General features: G+C 44.2%; 1 protein-coding gene across 4 annotated transcripts in view; it reads right to left on the bottom strand.

Annotated features, from left to right (window-relative positions):
• Positions 1–22,007, bottom strand: part of CTCF (CCCTC-binding factor) — a 68,189-nt gene extending 46,182 nt beyond the window's left edge. For 3 of the 4 annotated variants that reach the window (XM_053604035.1, XM_053604052.1, XM_053604059.1), the window contains exons 1-2: positions 21,103–21,240; positions 14,705–14,821 (exon numbers count right to left, since the gene is read on the bottom strand). The gene's annotated coding sequence lies outside the window, so the exon portion shown is untranslated. Of the gene's footprint in view, positions 1–14,704; positions 14,822–21,102; positions 21,241–21,872 lie in introns of those variants that run through there. The other variant, XM_053604043.1, reaches the window with a different exon arrangement.
• Between the last annotated feature and the right edge of the window lie 1,238 nt (positions 22,008–23,245).

Raw genomic sequence — 23,245 nt, 5'->3', positions numbered from 1 at the left:
AGAGTATACGAGAAATATTCATACATGGAATTAGAGATAAATTTTGTGCATTAGAAATACAATTTAACCAAGTAGAATTGTATTAAACTATCTCAATTATTATGAACTAGTTTCAGAGGTCACATTCTAGCCTTTCATTAGGGTAGTTTGTTTTTCTCACTTATTGGACATTTACACACAAAATCGAAGACAGGGCTTATCTGAAAGTTGATGTGAGTGCCATAGTGCCCCTTGGAGGCTGCACCCCAAGGACGTATTGTGTCCCTGTGTTCTCTACTACCTGAAAGACACTTTTTGCTAGCATAGAACAACCTGTTTCACTTCTTGTTCTTCCCCAGTCCAGACCTATCTATATTCGTGAAGCAGCTCAGAGTTAGACTGTCCTTGGATTAGTTAGACTGTCCTACTGTGTTTTCATCACTTGGAATACGAGAAAGGATGAGGATGTATGGCAAGTCTATCACCTTGAATAATGTAGGATTTACACTACACCTATCAAGTGTTTCTATGAATTTTAGATAGGCACTACCTAAGCCAGTATTCCTAGACCTAGTTTGTATCAGAATCACCTGGTGGGCTAAAGCTAGATCAGACATACTGATTCAGAAGGGGGTGGTGGGGAGATATTATTTCAAAAGGTAATTCTCATACAGAATCTCTGTTGACCATGGTTTGGAAGCAACACCAATCATACAATGGTTACTGACTCTAAATACAGGTTTATAAATCCCAAAATTCAAATAGCCCTCATTTTCTTTTTTTTTTTAGCCCTCATTTTCTAATGAGACTTTTCTATTCATTCTTTAGATAAAAATCTACAAAGCTTACCTCAAAACTAATATGATTCCTATATAAGCAATAATAAAATGTCTGACAACGAGGAAGCCTTCCTTGACCACGTCTATCATGGGTACCATCAACTTTTTTTTTTTTTTTTGTAGAGACAGAGTCTCACTTTATGGCCCTTGGTAGAGTGCCGTGGCCTCACACAGCTCACAGCAACCTCCAACTCCTGGGCTTAAGCGATTCTCTTGCCTCAGCCTCCCGAGTAGCTGGGACTACAGGCGCCCGCCACAACGCCCGGCTATTTCCTGGTTGCAGTTTGGCCGGGGCTGGGTTCGAACCCACCACCCTCGGTATATGGGGCCAGCGCCTTACCGACTGAGCCACAGGCGCCGCCCCAAGTACCATCAACTTTTTTTTGGAGACAGGTTCTCTGTCACCCATGCTGGAATGCAGCAACATGATCGATGCTCACTGTAACCTAAAACTCCCAGGCTCCAGTGATCTTGATACTCTTGCCTCAGCCTCCCTAGTAGCTGAGGCTGTAGGAGTACATGCCACCATGCCTAAAGTTTCAATATATTGCCCAGGCTGGTCTTGAACTCCTGGTTTCAACTAATCCTCCTGCCTCAGCCTCCCAAAGTCCTCAAATTACAAGAATTTGTAATGCCTGGCCAGTTCTACTCGTGTTAAACAACATCTCTGGGTGGTGAAGACAAGCTCAACTCATGAGAGAAGGGAAAAGGCATGAAAAAAAAAAAAAAGAACACAGAGAAATGGACATACTTGATAGGACAAACTCTTAGTTTTGCACTGTAATTCTCAGTGACCACATGGCTACTGTCCTACTGTCCCTGTAACCCAGGACTGACTCACAAAGACTACTTAGTAGAACCAAGACCATTTTTATTTGGTAAAGCGGTCCTCTATAAGGTTAACATTAAATCAAACACTAACAGCTTAAATTCAACAATGCACACCTATACCAAAAAGTATCGTAATGGTAACAGCCAATATAACATATTTGACAAGGATCAAATAGTAACCAAAAAGGACACCTTTAGTGAATTAAATAGTATAGCACCATAAAATAAAATAGTTAAAAGCACTATTCAATAGTTACAAAGAACAAAAGAAATCTGAAAACAAGCCAGGAGCATCTTAGGAAGCCCAGAGTTTGACACCAGTGTACTCCAGTCTGGCTGACAATGCCAGACCCTCCCCTCTCTCTCTATAAAGGGAGAGAAAAAAAGAGAAAAAGAAAAAAGAAAGAAAGAAAGAAATCTGAGGCTCGGCATCTGTGGCTCAAGCAGCTAAGGCGCCAGCCACATATACCTGAGCTGGCAGGTTTAAATCCAGCCAGGGCCCACCAAAACAACAATGACGGCTACAACCAAAAAATAGCCAGGCGTTGTGGCAGGTGCCGTAGTCCCAGCCAGCCACATGGGAGGAGGAGGCAGGAGACTCGCTTGAGCCCAGGAGTTGGAAGTTGCTGTGAGCTATGATGCCAGGGCACTCTACCCAGGGTGACAGCTTGAGGCTCTGTCTCAAAAAAAGAATAAATAAATAAAAATAAATAAAATAAAAACACAAGAAATGCTGAAAATAATTAGGATATCCTCTATTAGAGAATAATTTTTTTGTTTTTAGAGACAGAGTCTCACTTTGTCACCCTCCACAGAGTGTGGTGGTGTCATAGCTCACAGCAACTTCAAACTCTTGGGTTCAAGCGATCTTCTTGCCTCAACCTCCCAAGTGTGTTATGATTACAGGCAAGCCATTGTGCCCGGCCTAATAATTCTGCATCATACCTCTGTAAATATGAAATATCTTATACCTGCTTTATAATAGGTGATTGTGAGCATGTTATGCCAGAGCTCTGTTTTATCTAAGTTTATTTAAACAAACAAAATGTAGCAATAGAAATAATTTAGAACATTCAATGGTCTCACTGGACTACACTAAAAATAGAGGTGCCAACCAATACCAGACTCCACGAATGGTCTGTTCTTATCACAGAAAGATTATCAAAAGGTTCTGAAAAGTTCTGGGTTAAGAAAGACTTGAATAGGGTGGTGCCTGTGGCTCAAGGAGTAGGGCGCCAGTCCCATATGCTGGAGGAGGCGGGTTCAAACCTAGCCCTGGCCAAAAACCAAAAAAAAAAAAAAAAGAAAAGACTTGAATAAGCTCGAAATTTTCACAGCTGTGATATCAGATACCGAATTTTAATATTAGTGTTAAAGCCTAGTAACATATTGTATGCATGAACTTTTTTTTTTCTGAGACAAAGGCTCACTATGTCACCCTTGGTAGAGTGCCATGGCAACACAGCTCACAGGGACCTTAAATACTTGGGCTTAAGTGATTCTCTTGCCTCAGCCTCCCAAGCAGGTAGACTACAGGCACCCACCACAATGCCCAGCTATTTTTTATTGTGGTTGTCACTGTTGTTTTAGCTGGCCCGGGCCGGGTTCAAACCTACCAGCCTTGCTGTATGTGGCTGGCACCCTACCTACTGAGCTATGGGTACTGCCTTGCACAAACAAACTTTCAAAAGTTGGTGACATATTAAAAAAAATAATAATCTGACAAATATATACCAAAACCTAACATGTACTACACTCGAGAGCAATAATGTATACAATATCTACATTGTTCAGCTAGAGCAACATAATGACGCTTGTATCTCCACAAAAAAAGATCTAAAGGCTGAGCGTGGTAGCTCTTGCCTATAATCCTAGCACTTTCAGAGGCCAAGGTCGGAGGATCATTTCAGCTCAGTAGTTCAAGACCAGCCCAAACAAGAGCTATAATCCATCTCTTAAAAAAAAAAAAAAAAAAGGCAGAGGCAAGAGGATTGCTTGAGCCCCGAAGTTTGGGGTTCAGTGAGCTATGTATGATGACACCACTGTACTCTAACTAGCGCCACAGAGCAAGATTCCATCTCCAAATCAACAAAACAAAACCAAACCTGAAACACTGAATATATGAAATACTTAGCTACGAAATAAATACAACAGGAGATTCTATGAAACCCAAAAAGTATTCATATCCAGTATATGGAAGAATTAAAAAAGGCATAAGCACTTGTCCTACAACCATGACCTTGGATAAAATCATTTTGCCTCTTAATCTTATCAGTTAAAATGAAGAGATTGCCAGATGACTTAAAAATGTCTTTTGGCTTTAGCCAACACTATTTTTAGGTTATCAATTAGATTAACCCTTACAGGTAAGAAAGGAACCAGTACTGCTACTTTATAGCTTAAAAAAAAAAAAAGCATCCCAGATAGGGAATTTTAACTGTACATAGTGAGGTTCCACACAGGCATGGAGCAAATAGCAGTTGTTCTCTAGCTTCATAGTCCCCTTGTCTGTAATCCAGAAATTAAGCAGAATCTCTGAAACCCAGTCACACCGGGATAGCTGAGGCATACCACTCTCTCTACAAGAGTAGCATCCACAGCTCCAGTCCAAGAACTCTGAAGAGGAATCTTTTTTTTTTTTTTGAGACAGAGCCTCAAGCTGTAGCCCTGGGTAGAGTGCCGTAGCATCACAGCTCACAGCAACCTCCAACTCCTGGGCTTAAGCGATTCTTTTGCCTCAGCCTCCCAAGTAGCTGGGACTACAGGCACCCGCCACAACGCCCAGCCATTTTTTGGTTGTAGCTGTCACTGCTGTCTGGCGGGCCTGGGCTGGATTTGCACCCACCAGCTCTGGTGTATGTGGCTGGAGCCTTAGCCACTTGAGCTATAGGTGCCGAGCCTGAAGAGGAATCTTTGTGTCAGGCAAGCACAAATGCCACAACATAAGATACACTACCAGACTGGCCCTTTCCTCCCACGTTAGGATATGTTTAAAACTAGAAAAGCCGCTCTAAAGTGAAGGATTAATCACCGTTTATATACCCTTCCTCCCTCCCCACCACACACAAAGCATCAAGATAAATGATCTTGACTGGGCCCGGTGGCTCATGCCTGTAATCCTAGCATCTGGAAGGCTGAGGCAGAAGGATCTGTTGAGCTCAGGAGTTCAAGACCAGCTTGAGCAAGAACAAGACCCAGTCTCTCCTAAAAAGGGCGGCGCCTGTGGCTCAAGGAGTAGGGCTCTGGTCCCATATGCCAGAGGTGGTAGGTTCAAACCTACCTTTTTTTTGGCCAAAAACCAAAAAAAAAACAAAAAAAAACAAGTACAGAAAATTAGATGGGCACTGTGGCAGGCACCTGTAGTCCCAGCTACTCAGGAGACTGAGGCAGGAGAATCACTTGATCCCAGAAGTTTGAGGTTGCTGTGAGCTAGGCTGATGCCACTGCACTATAGCCTAGGTGACAGAAAGATGTATGTTGTTTTTTCAAAAGCCTTCACCAACCAAGGGCATTTTATGACCGTATTTCCTCCTTTATTGGGAAAGCAAATGTCCATAATCTACTTCTGCCTAAAATTAACAGAGTATTTAATTTCAGTGTGAAAAATGTATAGACCATTTATAGCTTGATAGGATAATCTATTTAACCACTAGCTAGGACATATGCCCATCTAGAAGCCACTAACCTGTCCTCATTAGTAAAGTGGTGAGTAATAAAAAGAAAAATAGAACAAAAGCAGTCACTAATCCAGAAAATATCTACCACTGAAAACACTTAAGAACAGGATCAAAAGGGTTTCTGAATAGATAAGACAGACTTCACAAAATTTATGCACTTAAATTTATAATTAACTTGGCTCTCAAAGTCAATTCACTTTTTATTTTTTGGAGACAAAGTCTCTGCCACCTAGGTTAGAGTACAGTTGTAGTGGCATCATTACAACTCACAGCAACCTCAAACTCCAGGGCAGAAGCAATTCTCAGCACCCTCAAGTGCTGGGATTATAAGGGTGAGCAACCACATTCAGTCTAATTTACTCTTATTTTGGAAATAATTCAAATGAGGAATAGACAGAAATGAAGTATTAGAGGCAAAAAGCTAGGGCCAAAAAAGCAAGGAACTACTACTGTCCCCCAAAGTAACTAAAATGTGCACACACACTTAAAAAGCATACCACTCAACACCCAAGTAATCTGAAGTAACATAAGATATGTAACAGGGAAAATGTCTGAGGTCTGACAATTTGTGCACTTATCCTAGAATACATGCTGCATAGTACCTCATTACTGAGTATCGCTATGGTCATCTCTGAGGTACTCCCCTTGGGAAGCTATGCACTGATGTCAGTAGCTAGTCTACCTTTCTTTTTTTTGCTTGTACAAAAGATTTTTATTGGTGAGGGAGGAATGCAGCAGAGCAGCACCAAAGAGGAGAGAAAAGAAGAGAGAGGGGAGAAAAGAGAGAGAGAGGAAAAAGAGAGGGGGAGAGAGAGAGAGAGAGGAGAGACTGAGACAGAGAGAGAGAGAGAAGAGAGAGGAGAGGAGGGGAGAGAGCGCTAGTCTACCTTTCAAAACAATTGTAGAACTCTTTTTCTGGAATGACCATCACAGCTGTCATAGTATGGCATACAAAAACACACAACAACAATAATGGACACCACTCAGCCAGGTGCAGGAGCCCATGCCTGTAATCCTAGCACTCTGGAAGGCTGAGGAGGGTGGATTGCCTGAGCTCAGAAGCTGGAGACCATCCTAAGCAAGACTGTGAGACCCCATCTTTAAAAATAGCCTGGTGTTGCGGCAAGTCCCTGTCACTTCAGTTATTTGGGAAACTGAGGCAGGAGTTTGAGGTTGCTGTGAGCCACAGCACTCTACCAAGGGCAACAAAGTGAGACTCTGTCTCAAAAACAAACAAACAAACAAACAAACAAACAAACAGAACACCACTCAGTAAAACACCACCAAACATGGAAAGGAACACATCTGTGAAACACTGATATACTAAGGTTATGAAACTTTACCAAGTTGTCTGTACAGTGCCGTAACAGTAAACTCGCAGGGCAAGTTTGCAAACTCAACTGTCAGACCTTTACACGATGACAGCTCTGATGGTCATTCCAGAAAGAGTTACAAAATTCCTCTCAAGGGTGGACTAGGCACTGGTTTCAATGCATAGCTTCTTAAGTTAAGTACTTTGAAGGTGACCATAGTGACATTCAACACTGAGGTATGTAGCACATTTTAAGTTGGGGAACTTAATTTTGTCAGATCTTTGTATAACTTGAAAAAAAAAAGGTTACAAAAGGAGGATATAGAATAGGAATCCAACTTAATTAAAAAAAATAAGGTAGAGCCTGTAGTTCAGTGGGTAGGGTGCCAGCCACATACACCCTGGCTGGCAGGTTTGAACCAGCCTGGGTCAGCTAAACAGCAATGACAACTGCAATGAAAAGCAGCTGGGTTTTGTGGTGGGTGCCTGTAGTCACAGCTACTTGGGAAGCTGAAGCAAGAGAATCACTTAAGCCCAAGAAATGGAGGTTGCTGTGAGCTGTGATGCCACAGCACTCTACCTAGGACAACACAGTGAGAGTCTGTCTCAAAAAATAATAATAATAATAAAAATAAAAATAACAAAAACTGAGGCAAGAAAATCACTTGAGCCCAAGAGTTGGAAGTTGCTGTGAGCTATGATGGCACTCTAGCTCACAGCAACTTCTACCTAGGGCCACAGAGTGAGACTTTATCTCAAAAAAAAGAAAAGAAAAGAACACACATATATTTGTGTATGCATAGCATTTTCTCTGGATGGATACAATGTATGAAAAATTGATAGTATTTACTACTTCTGGAGAAGAAAAATGAGAGATCAGAAGAAGGAAAAAGTATTTTCATTATTAACACTTTATATTGTTTGAAGTATTTTCCCTATGTGCTATAAATACATATAAATATATACGTATTTCTGTAGTCAGTTAGATTTGACTACATGTGCTCATATTAAATGTAGTTAGTCCGCATAACACCATTATATTTTTTTACTTTTTTTAGAGACAAGAGTCTCATTTTGTCGCCCTCGGTAGAGTGCGGTGGAGTCACAGCTCACAGCAACCTCCAACTCCTGGGGTTAGGCGAGTCTCTTGCCTTAGCCTCCCAAGTAGCTGGGACTACAGGTGCCCACCACAACCACCTGGCTATTTTCTGTTGCAGTTTGGCTGGGACTGGGTTTGAACCTGCCACTACTCACTGAGCCATAGGCGCTGCCCAGCACCATTATATTTTGTTTTAAAAATGGTAGTATATGAGTCTGGCAAGGTGGCTCACACCTCTAATTCTAGCACCTCTGGGAGGCCGAGGGGGGTGGATTGCTTGAGCTTACAAGTTCGAGACCAGCCTGAGCAAAATCAAGACCCCGTTGCTACTAAAAAAAAAAAAAAAATAGAAAAACTGAGGCCAGAGGATTATTTGAGCCCGAGTTGGAGGTTGCTGTGAGCTATGATGCCACAGCACTCTACCCAGAGCAACAGCTTGAGACTCTGTCTCTCAAAAAAAAAGTATATGTACATGCCAGTTAATAAAAACATAAAAAACCTTTGGAAGGCCAGGCCTTGTGGTGGGCACCTGTAGTTCTAGCTACTTGGCAGGCTGAGGTAAGAGAATCCCTTGACCCCAAGAGTTTGAGGTTGCTGTGAGCTAGACTTTTGGAAAAAGCCCAAAAGTCAACCTACCAAACGTCTTTACTCCTGGGCAAAGAAAGTAAAAGGGTTTTTTAAGGTTTAAATGTAATTCTGTAATTATCAGACTCTCCAAAGAATGAAACTAAATGATACTTAGATGATATTTTTAAAAGTTACAAAAAATTCAAGACCAAATTTAAGTGAGAAAAATTGTTAAGAATTGCCTCTGCGGGCGGTGCCTGTGGCTCAGAGAGTAGGGCGCCGGCCCCATATGCAGAGGGTGGTGGGTTCAAACCCAGCCCTGGCCAAACTGCAACAAAAAAATAGCCGGGCGTTGTGGCGGGCGCCTATAGTCCCAGCTGCTCGGGAGGCTGAGGCAAGAGAATCGGGTAAGCCCAAGAGTTAGAGGTTGCTGTGAGCCGTGTGACGCCACGGCACTCTACCCGAGGGCAGTACAGTGAGACTCTGTCTCTGCAAAAAAAAAAAAAAGGATTGCCTCTGCAACCTCAGTGCCCTCCAACACTTAAGCAGATACAGTACCCTAGTCCTGCCTGTCTCTCTTCCCAGCTGCACGTCTGCCAGAGCTCCAGCAGGGTTCACTGCCACTTAAGAAGTCTAAATGTTGTGGGCTGGGTGTGGTGGCTCACACCTATATTCCCAGCACTCTGGGAGGCCGAAGCAGGTGGATCACTTGAGCTCACGAGTTCCAGACCAACCTGAATCAGAGGGAAGACCTTGTCTCTAAAAATAGCTGGGCCTTGTGGTGGGCACCTGTAGTCCCAGCTACTCAGGAGGCTGAGGCAAGAGAATCACCTAAGCCCAAGAGCTGCAGAGTGCTGTGAGCTGTGACACCATGGCACTCCACCCAGGGTGACAAAGTGAGACTCTGTCTCTAAAAAAAATAAATAAATAAAATAAATCTTGTTGGCTGGCCTAGTGGCTCACACTGTGACTCTGGGAGGCCGAGGCAAGAGAATCGCTTAAACTCAGGAGTTCGAAATGAGCCATCTCTACTAAAAAACACCTCTCAGCTACTCAGGAGGTTGAGGCAGGAGGATCAATTGATGGATCAAACCCCCCACGGGTTTGAGGTTGCTGTGAGGTAGGCTGATGCCATGGCACTCTAGACTCTGTCTTAAGAAAAATCTTGTTTAGGGCAGCACCTGTGGCTCAGTGGGTAGGGTGCCAGCCCCATATACCAAGGGTGGTGGGTTCAAACCCGGCCTGGCCAAACTGCAATAAAAAAATAGCCAGGGGTTGTGGCGCACCTGTAGTCCCAGCTATTTGGGAGGCTGAGGCAAGAGAATCGCCTAAAGCCCAGGAGTTGGAGATTGCTATGAGCTGTGCGACGCCATGGCACTCTACTGAGGGCAATTAAGTGAGACTCTGTCTCTACAAAAACAAACAAACAAACAAACAAAAAACCATACAGCTAAAAGCTGTATAATAAAAAAAAGAAAAATCTTGTTTATATTAAAAAAAACTTATTTATATCCATGGTCCTCCAATATATATACTATACACATATTTACTCTCAATTGAGATCACACTATACATGCTATTTGGTAATCTGATTTTTTTGTGTGCTTTGTCTAAATATCCTTCCATTTCGATATATTATACATAAAAGCTATACGGCATTCTATCATATGAACCATAATTTAACCAGTCCCCTGCTGTATATATTGCTATTGCCAATTTTGATAATTCTGCTCTTATCTAACATAAGAAACACAATTTATTTGCATCATAAAAGTTATACAAATTATACAAAACCAACAAAAAGTAACCCCAAATAAACCACCCTCATACCGCTAGCATTCTTTCATCTAAATAATTACTTACTGAGCTCCTGCTACATGCCAGGTTTTTGTTTGAGCTTCCCCATCCCCTTTATTTTTTGTAGAGATGGGATCTCGTTACGTTGCCCAGTCTGGCTTTGAACTCCTAGGAGTGGTCCTCTTGTCTTGGCCTCCCAAAGTGTTGGGTTTACAGACATGAGCCACTATACCTGACCTGGCATTTCATTACTTTTGTTCCATAATAATTTATTTTTCAGTACTACTTGTTTTTATTTATTTATTTATTTTGCAGGATTTTTTTTTGGCTGGGGTTGGGTTTGAACCCGCCACCTCCGGCATATGGGGCCGGCACCCTACTCTGTTGAGCCACAGGCGCAGCCCCTGTTTTTAAAACCTAGTCAAGTGCAATAGTAAGAAGGGAAAAGGAGTAGAACAAGGAGTTCAATCTGTAACTAACTGTAAACTACCTTTGTGATAACTACCTTCAGACCAGTCAGTACCATGCTTTTAAGAAACCTTTCTCATAGGATGGTGCCTATGGCTCAAAGGAGTAGGGCGCCAGCCCTGTATAACGGAGGTGGTGGGTTCAAACCCGGCCCTGGCCAAAAAAAAAAAACCTTTCTCATAAGCATTTTCTGGTTAGTACAGTCTTCCCTATCATCTTTTTATGGGTTATTGTATATCACTTCCAAAATGGGATATGACCTTGTTTGTTACCCATTTCTCTAATGCTCAGTAGATTTTGTGATAAATCTATCCACTTTCCTCATCCTAAATATTTCAATTTAGTTCTAACTTTTATACTGTGTGGTGGTCATCACTGTTCAGTTAAATATATACAATGACCAACTACTGCTAAAGTCTACAATTACTACTTTACCTCCATACAGCACATTAAGGTTACAAACACATATCCCACCCCCTCCCAACCAAACAATTCTTCATTTACCTGCCACAAGCCTATGTATTTTACAAATGAGAAAAGGGAAACCCAAAGAATTCACCTCTAATGGACTTGTCCAAGGCCAAATAGCTATTAAACTGCATGGCCAGGCTTTGATGCCCTAATATGATTAAAATAGGCTCAGTGCCCATAGCTCAGCAGCTAGAGCACCAGCCACATACACCAGAGCTGGCAGGTTCGAATCCAGCCTGGGGCCCTGCCAAACAATGACAACTAATATGATTAAAATAAAATTTTATGCTTCTTTGTTATCTGTTACACCTAATGAGTCTTTTCTTTACAAAGCCTTTCCCAATTATCCTTCATCAATTCTTGTAACTTACCATCCCTCTCTGCACTCTGAACACACTTTTATCAGAGCACCAACAACACTTATTTACAGGTTTCTTACCCTGTAAGTCTAAGACCCTCAGGAAAAGAATCCTTTTCTTATTTATCTTTGAAATCCTAGTACTTAGCGCAGTGCCTGGCAAAAAGTAGAAAGGCAAGTATTTAAAGTATAGAATGAGGGGACAGGCACAGTGGCTCATACCTGTAATCCTAGCACTCTGGGAGACCAAGGAGGAAGGCCTGCTTGAGTTTAGGAGTTCGAGACCAGCCTGAGCAAGAGTGAGACCCCATCTCTATTGAAAATAGGAAAATGTAGCCAGGCATTATGGCAGGTGCATGTAGTCCCAGCTACTTAGGAGGCTGAGGCAGGAGGACCGCCTGAATCCAGGAGTTTGAGGTTGCTGCAAGCTAGGCTGATGCAACAGAGTGAGACTGTCTCAATTGAAAAAAAAGAAAAGTTAAGAGTAATTGCTTTTGAAGAATTATCTTAGGAACCACAAAGTCCAGCTTAGGATTCAGCCATTTTATGACTCTGAGTACTTAACAATTTAAATTCAGGGAAGGAGAAGGAGAGGGTTAACAGAATCAGTATAAATAGTTAATTATGCTTTAATCAATATATCTGTTTCCAAAGTTCTGTTTAATAAAATTTATTATATAGTTTTAGACCCAATTTTTCTCATTGCTTCCTCTTTTCTTTTAAATTATAACCCTCATAATCACTGGAATAGTTTTGATGACAATATTTCTGGCTTGGTTCAGATATCTAAAATTGCCCATCAAGCTGTCTTGTGCATGTCAGGCATGTACTGCAATATGCATGCAAGCAAGCACCATTTAATATAATCTAACCTCTAAATTCCACAGTAAAATACAACAGGGACAAAGTAAGGAGGTGGACAGTAGAGCTATTCTATAGCTCAAAAGTACTGATTTTCGAATGTTTTTACTATAGTACCTATATAAAGAGCACTTCCTTCTCCTAGGCACTCATGCCTCATTTTGTTGAAAACCTGTGTTATGGCTGGGCACCCACAGCTCAGTGGTTAGGGCACCAGCCACATGCTCCAGGGCTGGTAGGTTCAAACCCAGCCTGGGCCTGCTGAACAACAACAACAACAAAATAGCCAGGTGTTGTGGTGGGTGCCTGTAGTCCCAGCTACTAGGGAAGCTGAGGCAAGAGAATCACTTGAGTCCAAGAGTTGGAGGTTGCTGTGAGCTATGACGCCACAGCACTCTACCAAGGGTGACAAAGTGAAACTCTTTTTCAATAAAATAAAGAAAGAAAGAAAGAAAGAAAAGAAAAACTGTGTCATCCTAGCTGGTTTTACAGTTTATATTCTGTTCCAAAAATGTGGATTTGTTTTAATGTAACAATGTTTTTAATTACTTATCAGTTAAATTACTTTACTCACTGGCCTATCAGTGAGCATAATTAAAGCTCCAAGATGGGTCATATTTATTTTGTGACTCCAAGTACTCCGAAATCCTTATCACCTTGTACACTCAGAAGTATGCATATCCCATTTTGAGAAACAGGGATATAAACAATTAAGCTAGCCATAATACTTTATGTGATCAACATGTTCCTATAAACCCATTTGCTAAATTCTCATAGCTAGATATCAGAACAGTTTTTCATATCAGTATTGTTTCCTTTTTCAGCAGCTTATTAGTATACACTCAATGTCAACACTCCTAAAAGACCCTGCAGGGAGCAGGTTATTTCTGGAGAGACAGAATACTACCACACAGCCCTTGTCCTTCCCATCTAGCAAGATACCACGTTGGGGCTTGGCACCTGTTGCTCAGTGGTTAGGGCGCTGGCAGATTTGAACCCGGGCCTGCTAAACAACAACAACAACAAAATAGCCAGGTGTTTTGGTGGGCACCTGTAGTCCCAGCTACTTGGGAGGCTGAGGCAAGAGAATCACTTAAATTCAAAAGTTTGAGGTTGCTATGAGCTGTCACACCAGAGCACACTATCCATGGTGACATAGTAAAACTCTGTCTCAAAAAAAAAAAAAAAAGGAAAGATACCACTTTGGCCCATTTGGAAAATGACGCTTTGAAGAATAGCAGAGCTTTCATTCCTATTCCCTCCTCCTCTATAGCTGCTCCAGGCACAGCTTACAAGAAAAATCTTATTCACTTACATGATTCATTCAGATAAACTTATCTAATCTTGGCATTTATAAATTTCTACCACTACACTCCTTTTAGCCATTACACAAGTACAATTAAATTATCTTCAGATTTTTCTACGGTATAAAAAAGATGTGCTTTCTGGGCGGCGCCTGTGGCTCAGTGAGTAGGGCGCCGGCCCCATATGCTGAGGGTGGCGGGTTCAAACCCAGCCCCGGCTAAACTGCAACAAAAAAATAGCCGGGCGTTGTGGCGGGCGCCTGTAGTCCCAGCTGCTTGGGAGGCTGAGGCAAGAGAATTGCGGAAGCCCAAGAGTTAGAGGTTGCTGTGAGCTGTGTGATGCCACGGCACTCTACCCGAGGGCGGTACAGTGAGACTCTGTCTCTACAAGAAAAAAAAAAAAAAAAAAAAAAGATGTGCTTTCTGACAGAATGAGAAGAAATAATTTTTATATTAGAACCCTACTTTGTTGTTTACAAAATCCCAAAGCATAGCAGACCCTAATGTTTATAAAAAGCCTGTTCCAAGTTCCACATAATGTCTATTATATTTTATTGCAGAAATTATAGGCTAAAGTAAATTGATAATGACTATCGCAATCTGATACAAATATGGGCCATCAGCTAAGCTAACTCAAGTTAATTAGGACAATTTGTATCCAGGATAACAGCTTCCCCAAGAACAGGATTCCATCTGTTTCTCATCAAAATTACAAACTGCCATAGGCCATGGACTTTTCAGGTCATTCTCTAATAATCAAAATATATATTCCAAGGGTGTCTACTGAAAAGCAGCCACCATTTCCTAGAGTATTCCTGTGTACATACTTAGAATTAGTTAAGTACTTTATGCTTCATATGCACTCCTATTTACTCTAGAAAACAGCCCCTGAGATTGACATTATTATTCTCTCACAAATAAGGAGACTGTAGGAATAGACAGGTTAAGTAACTTGCCCAGCATCTCCCAGCTAAAATGTGGTAATATAGTTTCAAACCCAGGACACTGATTATAAAGGCTGTATACTCTCAATCACCTAATGTCCTGAATCTGCTATACTCAAGAATTATCCAGCAAATCTCCAATCCTAGTAGAGTTGTATTACTCTCATTTAAGACCAAGAAATGGAAACAGCACTTACCTCCCCGTGGCTGCAAAGTCAGTTTGAGGAGGGAAAACAGAAGCCAGCTCTCAAGCCCCTGGTTAGCAATCTGTCCACTAGTGCATCTTGTTCTTTGGCTCCAGGTCTGTGATCATTCTGAAAGAGAAGCATAAATCATTTTATGAAACATTAAACTCACACAAATGCACATACAGTATGAAAAATAAAATGAGGGCAAACTGAAGACTAATAAAATTAGGAATGAAACAAAAAACCTATTAATACATCATGTCACTAACTGAACTATTCCATAAATGTTCATCAAGCCAATTACAAAACATTCACTTATTTTTTTTAGACATTTGCTGAGTATGTAAAGGTTTGTTGAGTATCAAAATTGCACTCTGTTACAATCTTGCAACCAAATAACAGCACATGTATTCAAACTACCAAAAAATTAATTTTTGTAAGTGCAGTAATAGCCCTAACCCTTTTACCAGCTTATTTCCTTATCTTCAGCAAGTAGTAGTCTTTTTGATTTAGTTAAAAGAAATTCCTAAGACTATACTTTTCAGTTTAATAAGATAACTATGAGGGAATCTTTCATTGCCCTTTCAAAATCCTACAAGGACAGCAATGAAATATCTTTTTTAGTCAAATAATAGAATACCTTGTCAGCTGACATTTTTCTCCCTAAATTACAAAATGAGCTGTCAAGCTTCAAGCAATGGTAGAGTGGAACTTGTCTCTATAGAAAAAAAGAAACTCCTAACTGAAAGAACTAAATTTGAATTAAGTTTCCCAGGCGGCACACGTAGCACAGTGGTTGCAGCACCAACCACATGCACCAAGGATGGTGGGTTGAAACCTGGCCAGGGCCAGCTAAACATCAATGACAACTACAACCAAAAAATAGCCAGGCATTATGGTGGCACCTGTGGTTCCAGCTACTTGGGAGGTTGAGGGAAGAGAACTGCTTAAACCCAAAGACTTTGAGGTTGCTGTCAGCTGTGACACCACGCCACTCTACCAAAGATGACATAGTAAGACTGTCTCAAAAAAAAAAAAAAGTTGCCAGAAAATTTAGCATATGAGCTACGTCTAAGAGGAAACCCATTTCCTCGTGAACTAAAGTCCACAAAAATAAGCTGACACAGTATTTTCTTCAATAAAACTTACAAAAAGTCTCCTATGTTAAGAGGCAATTTATAACACAAATAGAGGATTAGTGTACTTAGTCCCTATAATATCACTAGCAAGCCTCAAAGGGAATGAAATTTCATGCCACTGAAAAAGGAAGAGGGACCTGGGCAGCGCCTGTGGCTCAGCGAGCAGGGTACCGGCCCCATGTACCGAGTGTTGGGTTCAAACCCAGCCCCGGCCAAACTGCAACAAAATATAGCTAGGCATTGTGGTGGGCGCCTGTAGTCCCAGCTACTTGGGAGGCTGAGGCAAGAGAATGGCCTAAGCCCAGGAGTTGGAAGATTGCTGTGAGGTGTGTGATGCCACGGCACTCTACCAAGGGCAATAAAGTGAGACTCTGTCTCCACGGAAAAAAAAAAAAAAAAAAAAAGAGTGACCAAAAATGAATAAAGTGTGGGAAAAAAATGTATCCTTACCCTGGGGCTATATGTTAATCTATATGCAAGGTCAGAACTTTACACTCAAATACTGAATCACAAAAAAAAAAAATGCACAATGATATTCACAAGGAAGATATAAAGATAATGATTAGAGAAAGTTTAGGGATGTTTAAAAAGCTGAATGTGAGCCAGAGGGTTCACTGGAGACCATGAGTTAGAGACTGCCTGGGCAACAAAGTGGGACTCCATCTCTAAGGGGGGAAAAAAAAAAGCTGGGCATGGTAGTGCCCACCTCAAGTTCTAGCTACTTTTGAGGCTGAAACAGGGGGAAAGCCTGAGCCTTGAGGAGTCTGGGGTTACAGCAAGCTATGATCATATCACTGCACTCCAGGCTGGGCAACAAAGCCAGACCCTGTCAATAAATACGTAAATAAGTATTTTAAAAAACAAATGTAGTCCGACACATCCACATACCCAACCGAGAACTGAAGTTGTATAATATTTGACATTATTGGCTCAGTACCTGTAGCTCAGTGAATAGGGTACCGGCCACATACACCGAAGCTGGAGGGTTCAAGCTCAGCCTGGGCCCGCTAAACGATGACAACTGCAACCAAAGAATAGCCGGGCGTTGTGGCAGGCACCTGTAGTCCCACCACTCCGGAGGTTGAGGCAAGAGAATTGCTTAAGCCCAAGAGTTTGAGGTTGCCATGAGCTGTGATGCCATGGTACTCTACCGAGAGTGACATAGTGAGACTCTGTCACAAAATTATAAATAAATACATAAATAAAATATTTGTCATTATCGTTCTTTCTAAATCTGTATGTCCTTTTTCAAAGTCCTAAATTATAACAAATCTTAGCTGTTTGAAGATGGACCTAATTTTTGGCAAAACAGCCTGAAGTCATATGATGCCAAGACAGGTAAAAAAGGTAGATACTCTGGTCTAAAAAAAAAGTCTATATTGGCTTAGTGCCCATAGTTCAGTGGTTAGGGTGCCAGCCAGATTCCCCTGAGGCTAGTGGGTTTGAACCCAGCCAGGGCCTGCTAAACAGCAATGACAACTGCAACAAAAAAAATAGCCAGGTGTGTGGCAGGCGTCTACAGTCCCAGCTATTTGGGAGGCTGAGGTAAGATAATCACTCAAACCCAAGAGTTTGAGGTTGCTGTGAGCTGTGATGCCACAGCACTCTACCAAGGGTGACATAATGAGACTTTGTCTCAAAAAAAAAAAAAAAAAAAAAAAGTCTATAAAAGAGATGATGTGGAGAGCTATGATGCCAGCAGCATCCTTGAAGCAGAAAAACAATCTCCAGAGGTGACTTTCTGCCAGCAGGCACTACTATGTAGTGGCTGTGCCACAGGACTTCTCCCCAGGGCCTTAGTCAGCCACAGGTGGTCTCTGCCAAGGAACAACCCAAGCCACTCAGAGAAATTCCATGTGGGTGCCCTCATTTTTGTGTGTCCCTTAAAACAAAATCCTAAAGCTCTTAGAATTTGAATGCATTTTAAGGATTAATTTTTACACCTCCTATATTTTCTTTCCTTTTTTTTTTTTTTGAAACAGAGTCTCACTATGCCACCCTCAGTATAGTGCTTCATAGCTCACAGCACCCTCAAACACTTGGGCTTAAGCGATTCTCTTCCCTTAGCCTCCCAACTACCTGGAACTATAGGCACCCACCACAACACACTGCTATTTTTTGTTGTTGTTGTTACTGTCATTGTTGCTTAGCAGGCCCTGGCTGGTTTGAACCCACCAGCCCCAGTGCATGTGGCCAACACCCTAATCACTCAGCTATGGGCTCTGAGCCCTATATTTTCTTATGTAGGCTGAAAAGAGTAGTTCACAACTATTCTTTTTTTTTTTTGGCCAGGGCTGGGTTTGAACCTGCCACCTCCAGCATATGGGGCTTGTGCCCTACCCCTTTGAGCCACAGGCCCCGCCCCAGTTCACAACTATTCTTAAATAAGCAGTAATTTTTTTTGTAGGCAAACATTCCTATTTTAATCTTCCTCATACTACAGACTTAAATAAGTAGGTCTTTTGGGTTACTTTGATGTACCTATTCACCCTCAATTTATTCTCTCCGTAGATCTGGTTTTCTAACCAAAAAACTAAAAACAGGTACAATCCTGGAATACAGGAATCTCAAAGGATAGCAGCTATGTGGACAAAGTCTGTATCATTAAAACACCATAAATAATGAATAAGGCAAGAAGCTGATACCTGCCTATAGAACAACTGAAGCAAAACATGGTCTGTGAAGCCCTGTGCTAACCTGAGAAAACAAGCTTTACTCCTGCCTCAATTATAAACCTTGTCCATTTTAGTTTTTAACTTTCATAGAGCTTATTTTAATAAATAAAATATGCCAACTTAACCACAATTTCAAAAGGAAAACTGAAATCACACACAAAAAATGCAACAAATTACACAAATGGACTAATAGATAACTAGAGGTGGTTCTATTTCCAAGCCCAACACTACATCAACACTATGGGTATTTATTTGGTATAATTTCATGGAGAAGAGAGGGAACAGGAACATTTTGTGGGGTTCAAAAAAGAGATGCTGTGCTAGCACTCTGGGAGGCTGAGGTGGGTAGATTGCTTGAGCTCAGGAGTTTGAGACCAGCCTTTAGTAAGACCCTGTCTCTACTAAAAATAGAAAAACTGAGGCAAGAGGATCTCTTAAGCAGAACAGTTGGAGGTTGCCGTGAGCTATGATGCCACAGCACTCTACCTAGGGGGACAGCTTGAGACTCTGTCTCAAAAAAAAAAGAAAGGAAAAGATGTTGTGGTCGGATGTGGTAGCTCACTCCTGTAATCCTAGCACTCTGGGATGGCGAGGTGGATGGACTGCATGAGCTCACAGGTTGGAGACCAGCCTGAGCCAGAGCAAGACCCTGTCTCTAAAAATAGCCAGGCATTGTGGCAGATGCCTGTAGTTCTAGCTACTTGGGAGGCGGAGGCAAGAGAATCATCTGAGCCCAAGAGTTTGAGGTGCTGTGAGCTGTGACACCACGGCACTCTACCAGGGGTGACAAAGTGAGACTATCTCCAACAACAACAAAAAAGGATATTGGAAGACTTGCCTATGGAGGCAGATGCCACAAGGACCCACAGATTGAGAGTATATACAGTGGACCAGACAACTTGGTATAGCACCAGGCTGTTTTTAATTTCCTCATAAATTTAACATAGCTTTCCTGCCTAAAAAAAGGAAGGTTAATCCACACTTTCTTCTCCCCAAAGCAACCCAAACTGATACATCAACTGCTGCACAGTACTATATTAAGGTACTAGAATATTTAAGGAAAAACCAAAAAGAGAAGACTCCAGCAATTCAACAGGAATCTTTTTAACGATGAAAGAAGACTTAAGGACAGAGTAAATTTAAATATATGCCCTGTTTAATGTCCTCCTCCACCTATGCAGCTATGGGATTTAAACGTTCCCAACAGATTTAAAATCACAAAGTGTGAAGAGTTTACACATGTGAACGTTTATTTAATGCTGAACTCAGGACTACAGAAAATCAGCTACTAAAGAGTAGTTACATTAGGCGTGGATATTTATAAACCATCTGCAGCAAGTGACCCAGGATTCAATTACAACATCAACCCTCATATTTCAGCATATGGGCAAATTACCAATCGAGTCAAGAATAAATTCATTCTCCCGTACTGGCGCTTTAGATCGGGTTGCACAATCCCAGGGCAGAACTGCTTTCGACTAGAGCATCAGGTACTAAGAGGTGTAGTACTAAGTTTCCGTCAGGACACTTGAAAGCGTGGGTGGGAAGGGAGAAATCAAGGGTCACCTGAACGAACTTAGCCCATACTGCCGAATTCAGTAATTTGTCACGTCACTTGGGATCGGAGTGAAATTAACTTTCGGTCCCTTTGAGATCTCTGTACAGAAGTTAGGCTGCTATCGCTCCAATGGGCTGGTAAATCTGAGCATAGCTGGAGAAAAACTATTTGGTACGGAACTCCAGTCTTTTCCGCCCCTGGTGGGGGGGGCCCCGCACGGTTAGGGTCGGGCAAGGAGCCGGAGCGCGACTTTAGGGGCGCAGCGGGGGCGGCGAGCGCGCGTCCCCCCGCCCGCTCAGGCGGCGTAGAGGTGCGAGCAGCTCAGCCAGCCTTGCAGAGGGAGCTCTCGGCAGCTCTAGGGTCCCTCTGTTCGCAGCCGCAGCAGCGCCGCCTGCGCCACTCCGCGGAGACGAAGACCAGCGGCGGCGAGGTGCGGACTGGGAGCGACTGCTGAGCAGCTGGGGAAGCTCACAGAGCGGCCGGGTAGGTTCCGGGGACCGGGAGAATTGGAGGAGGGGCAGCCCGAGATGCGTCGACCAGGGCCCGACACCCATACGGAACCGAGACCCGGGTTCGCGTGCTTCGGCAGTAGATTTGGATCCTTGAGCTAGGCGGTAGCCAAAGCCCGGGCGCGGAGATAGCGCCTAGGCTGGGCCACCCGCCGCGGGAGGGGCGGAGGGCAGAGGGCGGGCCGCGGCTGGGCGATCGGCCCGGCCAAGAGCTAGCCTCGAGGGCAGAGACAAAGGAAGGAAAATGGAGTCGCCGGGCGCGCGGGCCTCTGTCGCCGCCGCCGCCCGAGGCCTAGCGCGCCGCCAAGAGGGAGGCTTAGAAGGCGGGGGTGGGGGTGGGGGGACGGCCGGGCCACGGCGGCGACGGGCAATGGCGGCGGCCGCGCCGCAGCAGGGACGGTAGAGGGAGACAAACACCCCCCGGCGGCGGCGCTGGCGCCGGGCTGCAGCCAGCGCCGACCGGAGCGGCCCCATCGTGACACCTAGAGGCGGCCCGCGAAACCTCCTCCACCCTGGGCCCCCTTACCTCCGCGCCACACCCCCCGCAGCGTCCGCTCCGCCGCCGCTCCACCGCTCCGGCCACCCGGCGTCCCCAGCCAGCTCTGCGCGCCCGCACCGGCTACCGCCGTCGCCGCTGCCGCCAAAGAAGCAGCTCCGCGCACGGTTTAATCGCTCCACAGGCTCGGACACAAAATGGCGGCGGCGCCGTGCAGTGCGCCTGCGTCGGCGCTGCCGGGGCCGCGGGTGCTGATAAGGGAAGGGACGGGTTGTGGGGGGGGCTGGCCGGGCGGCGAGCGGAGGGCGGGGGAGGAAAGGTGAGGGGAGGGGTTGGCGCGGGGCAGCATGGGAGGCGGCCCCGGGCGCCAACTTTCAAAAGCGGGCGCGATGGCGTCACGGGACGCGCCGCGAGTCGCGTCGTCACGCCGCACGCGCCCTCCCGCGCCCTCGCCCGGTCGCGCGTGGGCCTTGCGGGCGCCGGTGCGTCCGCGCCCTCGTTGGGTGGGGCTTCCTGGGCGGAGGCTTCTGCCATTGGGCAGTCTTGCGTCCTCGCCCGCTTGACCTGGTTCCCTAGCTGCTGTCTCGGGCCTCCTGAACCCATCAAGGGTTGGGGGAGTGGGGATAGCTGGAGCAAGCGCGCGCGGGGCCAGACCGTGGAACTGAGGACGCTCCTGGGCCCCGCCCAGTCTCCGCCCAGCTGGGCCAGACCCGCCCTCCAAACGCCGCACAGCTGCCCGCCACCGAGTAAGGCACTGCCAGTCCCCGCGCGATCCCAACTCCTCAGATACAATTCAGCACCTGTGAGCGACGACGAGAAAGTCTGTCCTTGTTCAGCGGCTTTCGGTGATCTTTCCATCCTCGAAGAGGGTCTCCTCTTGGTGTCCCCAGGCCACCTCAGCCGGGAGAGGCAGTGAAGTACCAGACTTGATGCTTTTAGACGACCACAGCAGTCGTCTCTTGCCGAAAAGACTTTATGAATTTGGTGCAGTGTGACTGTACTTACGACGTGCATGTCTTGTTTTTGACGGAGAGCTAAGTTCTCTGTGGGTGGAGTCCTTCAGCGCCTCCTCCCCTGGAGGCGCCAGCGAACTCTACCCAACCAGCGGTAAAGTTGACCAAGAACTGACTGCTAGGTGTTCTGGTGGTCAGGGGAAGGGAGTCTTTTAGTACTTATGGAAATATGACTCAGAACAGTATTCTCAACACTCGTATATCGCAGATAACAAACGGACCCAGCGTCAAGGAAGCAGCTTCTGCTCCACCCAGCTGATTGTGCCCTTATGAGTATGCTGGCCCAGTATTGACAGATACTGTTTTTTTCCTTAAAGGAACCAGAAATCTGTATTGTTTAAATGTAAAAAAATTGATGTCTGCAACTAAATCATTTGTTTTCTAACTTCATGAGGTGATTAAACCACATATGTGGGCTGTCAGTTTATGATCTTTGGCTTGGAGGAAAGAGTGAAGAGAAATTCCGGGGCCAAATCCTGGGACACTCCAAAATTGAGAGAGAGAGTGATGGAGTAGGAGGCTGGGAGGGAGCATCCAGGAAAACAAGAAAATCAAAAGTGTTGAGTTGTGAGATGCAAGATAAAGGTTAGACGAGGGTGGTGTTACACACAGGTAATCCCAGCAATCTAGGAGGGAGACCAAGTGCGTGGATCGCTGGAGACGACCCGCCTGAGCAAGAGTGAGACCTGTCTCTACTAAAAATAGAAATATTAGCTGGGCTTGGGGCTGGCACCAGTAGTCTCAGCTACTATGTGGGCTGAAGCAAGAAGATTGCTGAAGCCAAGAGTTTGAGGTTGCTGTGAGCCATGATGCCACAGTACTCTACCCGGGGTGATAGAGTGAGACTCTGTCTTAAAGTTTCAGGTGGGGGGAGGGACATTATCTGTGCCTACTGCTGCTGAAAGGTCTGGTAAGCTTGGCCCAGAAACATGGCTATTGGATTGGTTACCTTGGAGGTCACTAGAGAATACCACTGGCTGACCTTGGCTTTATTTATGTGGGTAAATCAAGGATGTGAACCTGATAAAATGTGTTGAGGAATGTCTGGGAAAATGAGAAAATAAAGACAATACATATAGGCAACTTGAGAGAAGTGTTGTAAAGGGGACAGAAATTTGAGGATAAGTGTAGAAGGACATGGGATCAAAGGAGGAATTTTT

The sequence above is a fragment of the Nycticebus coucang genome, chromosome 2 (assembly GCF_027406575.1).
Source record: "Nycticebus coucang isolate mNycCou1 chromosome 2, mNycCou1.pri, whole genome shotgun sequence".
Lineage (NCBI taxonomy): Eukaryota > Metazoa > Chordata > Mammalia > Primates > Lorisidae > Nycticebus > Nycticebus coucang.
The sequence above is the reverse complement of the archived record's forward strand: the minus strand, read 5'-3'. Positions and strand labels throughout refer to the sequence as shown.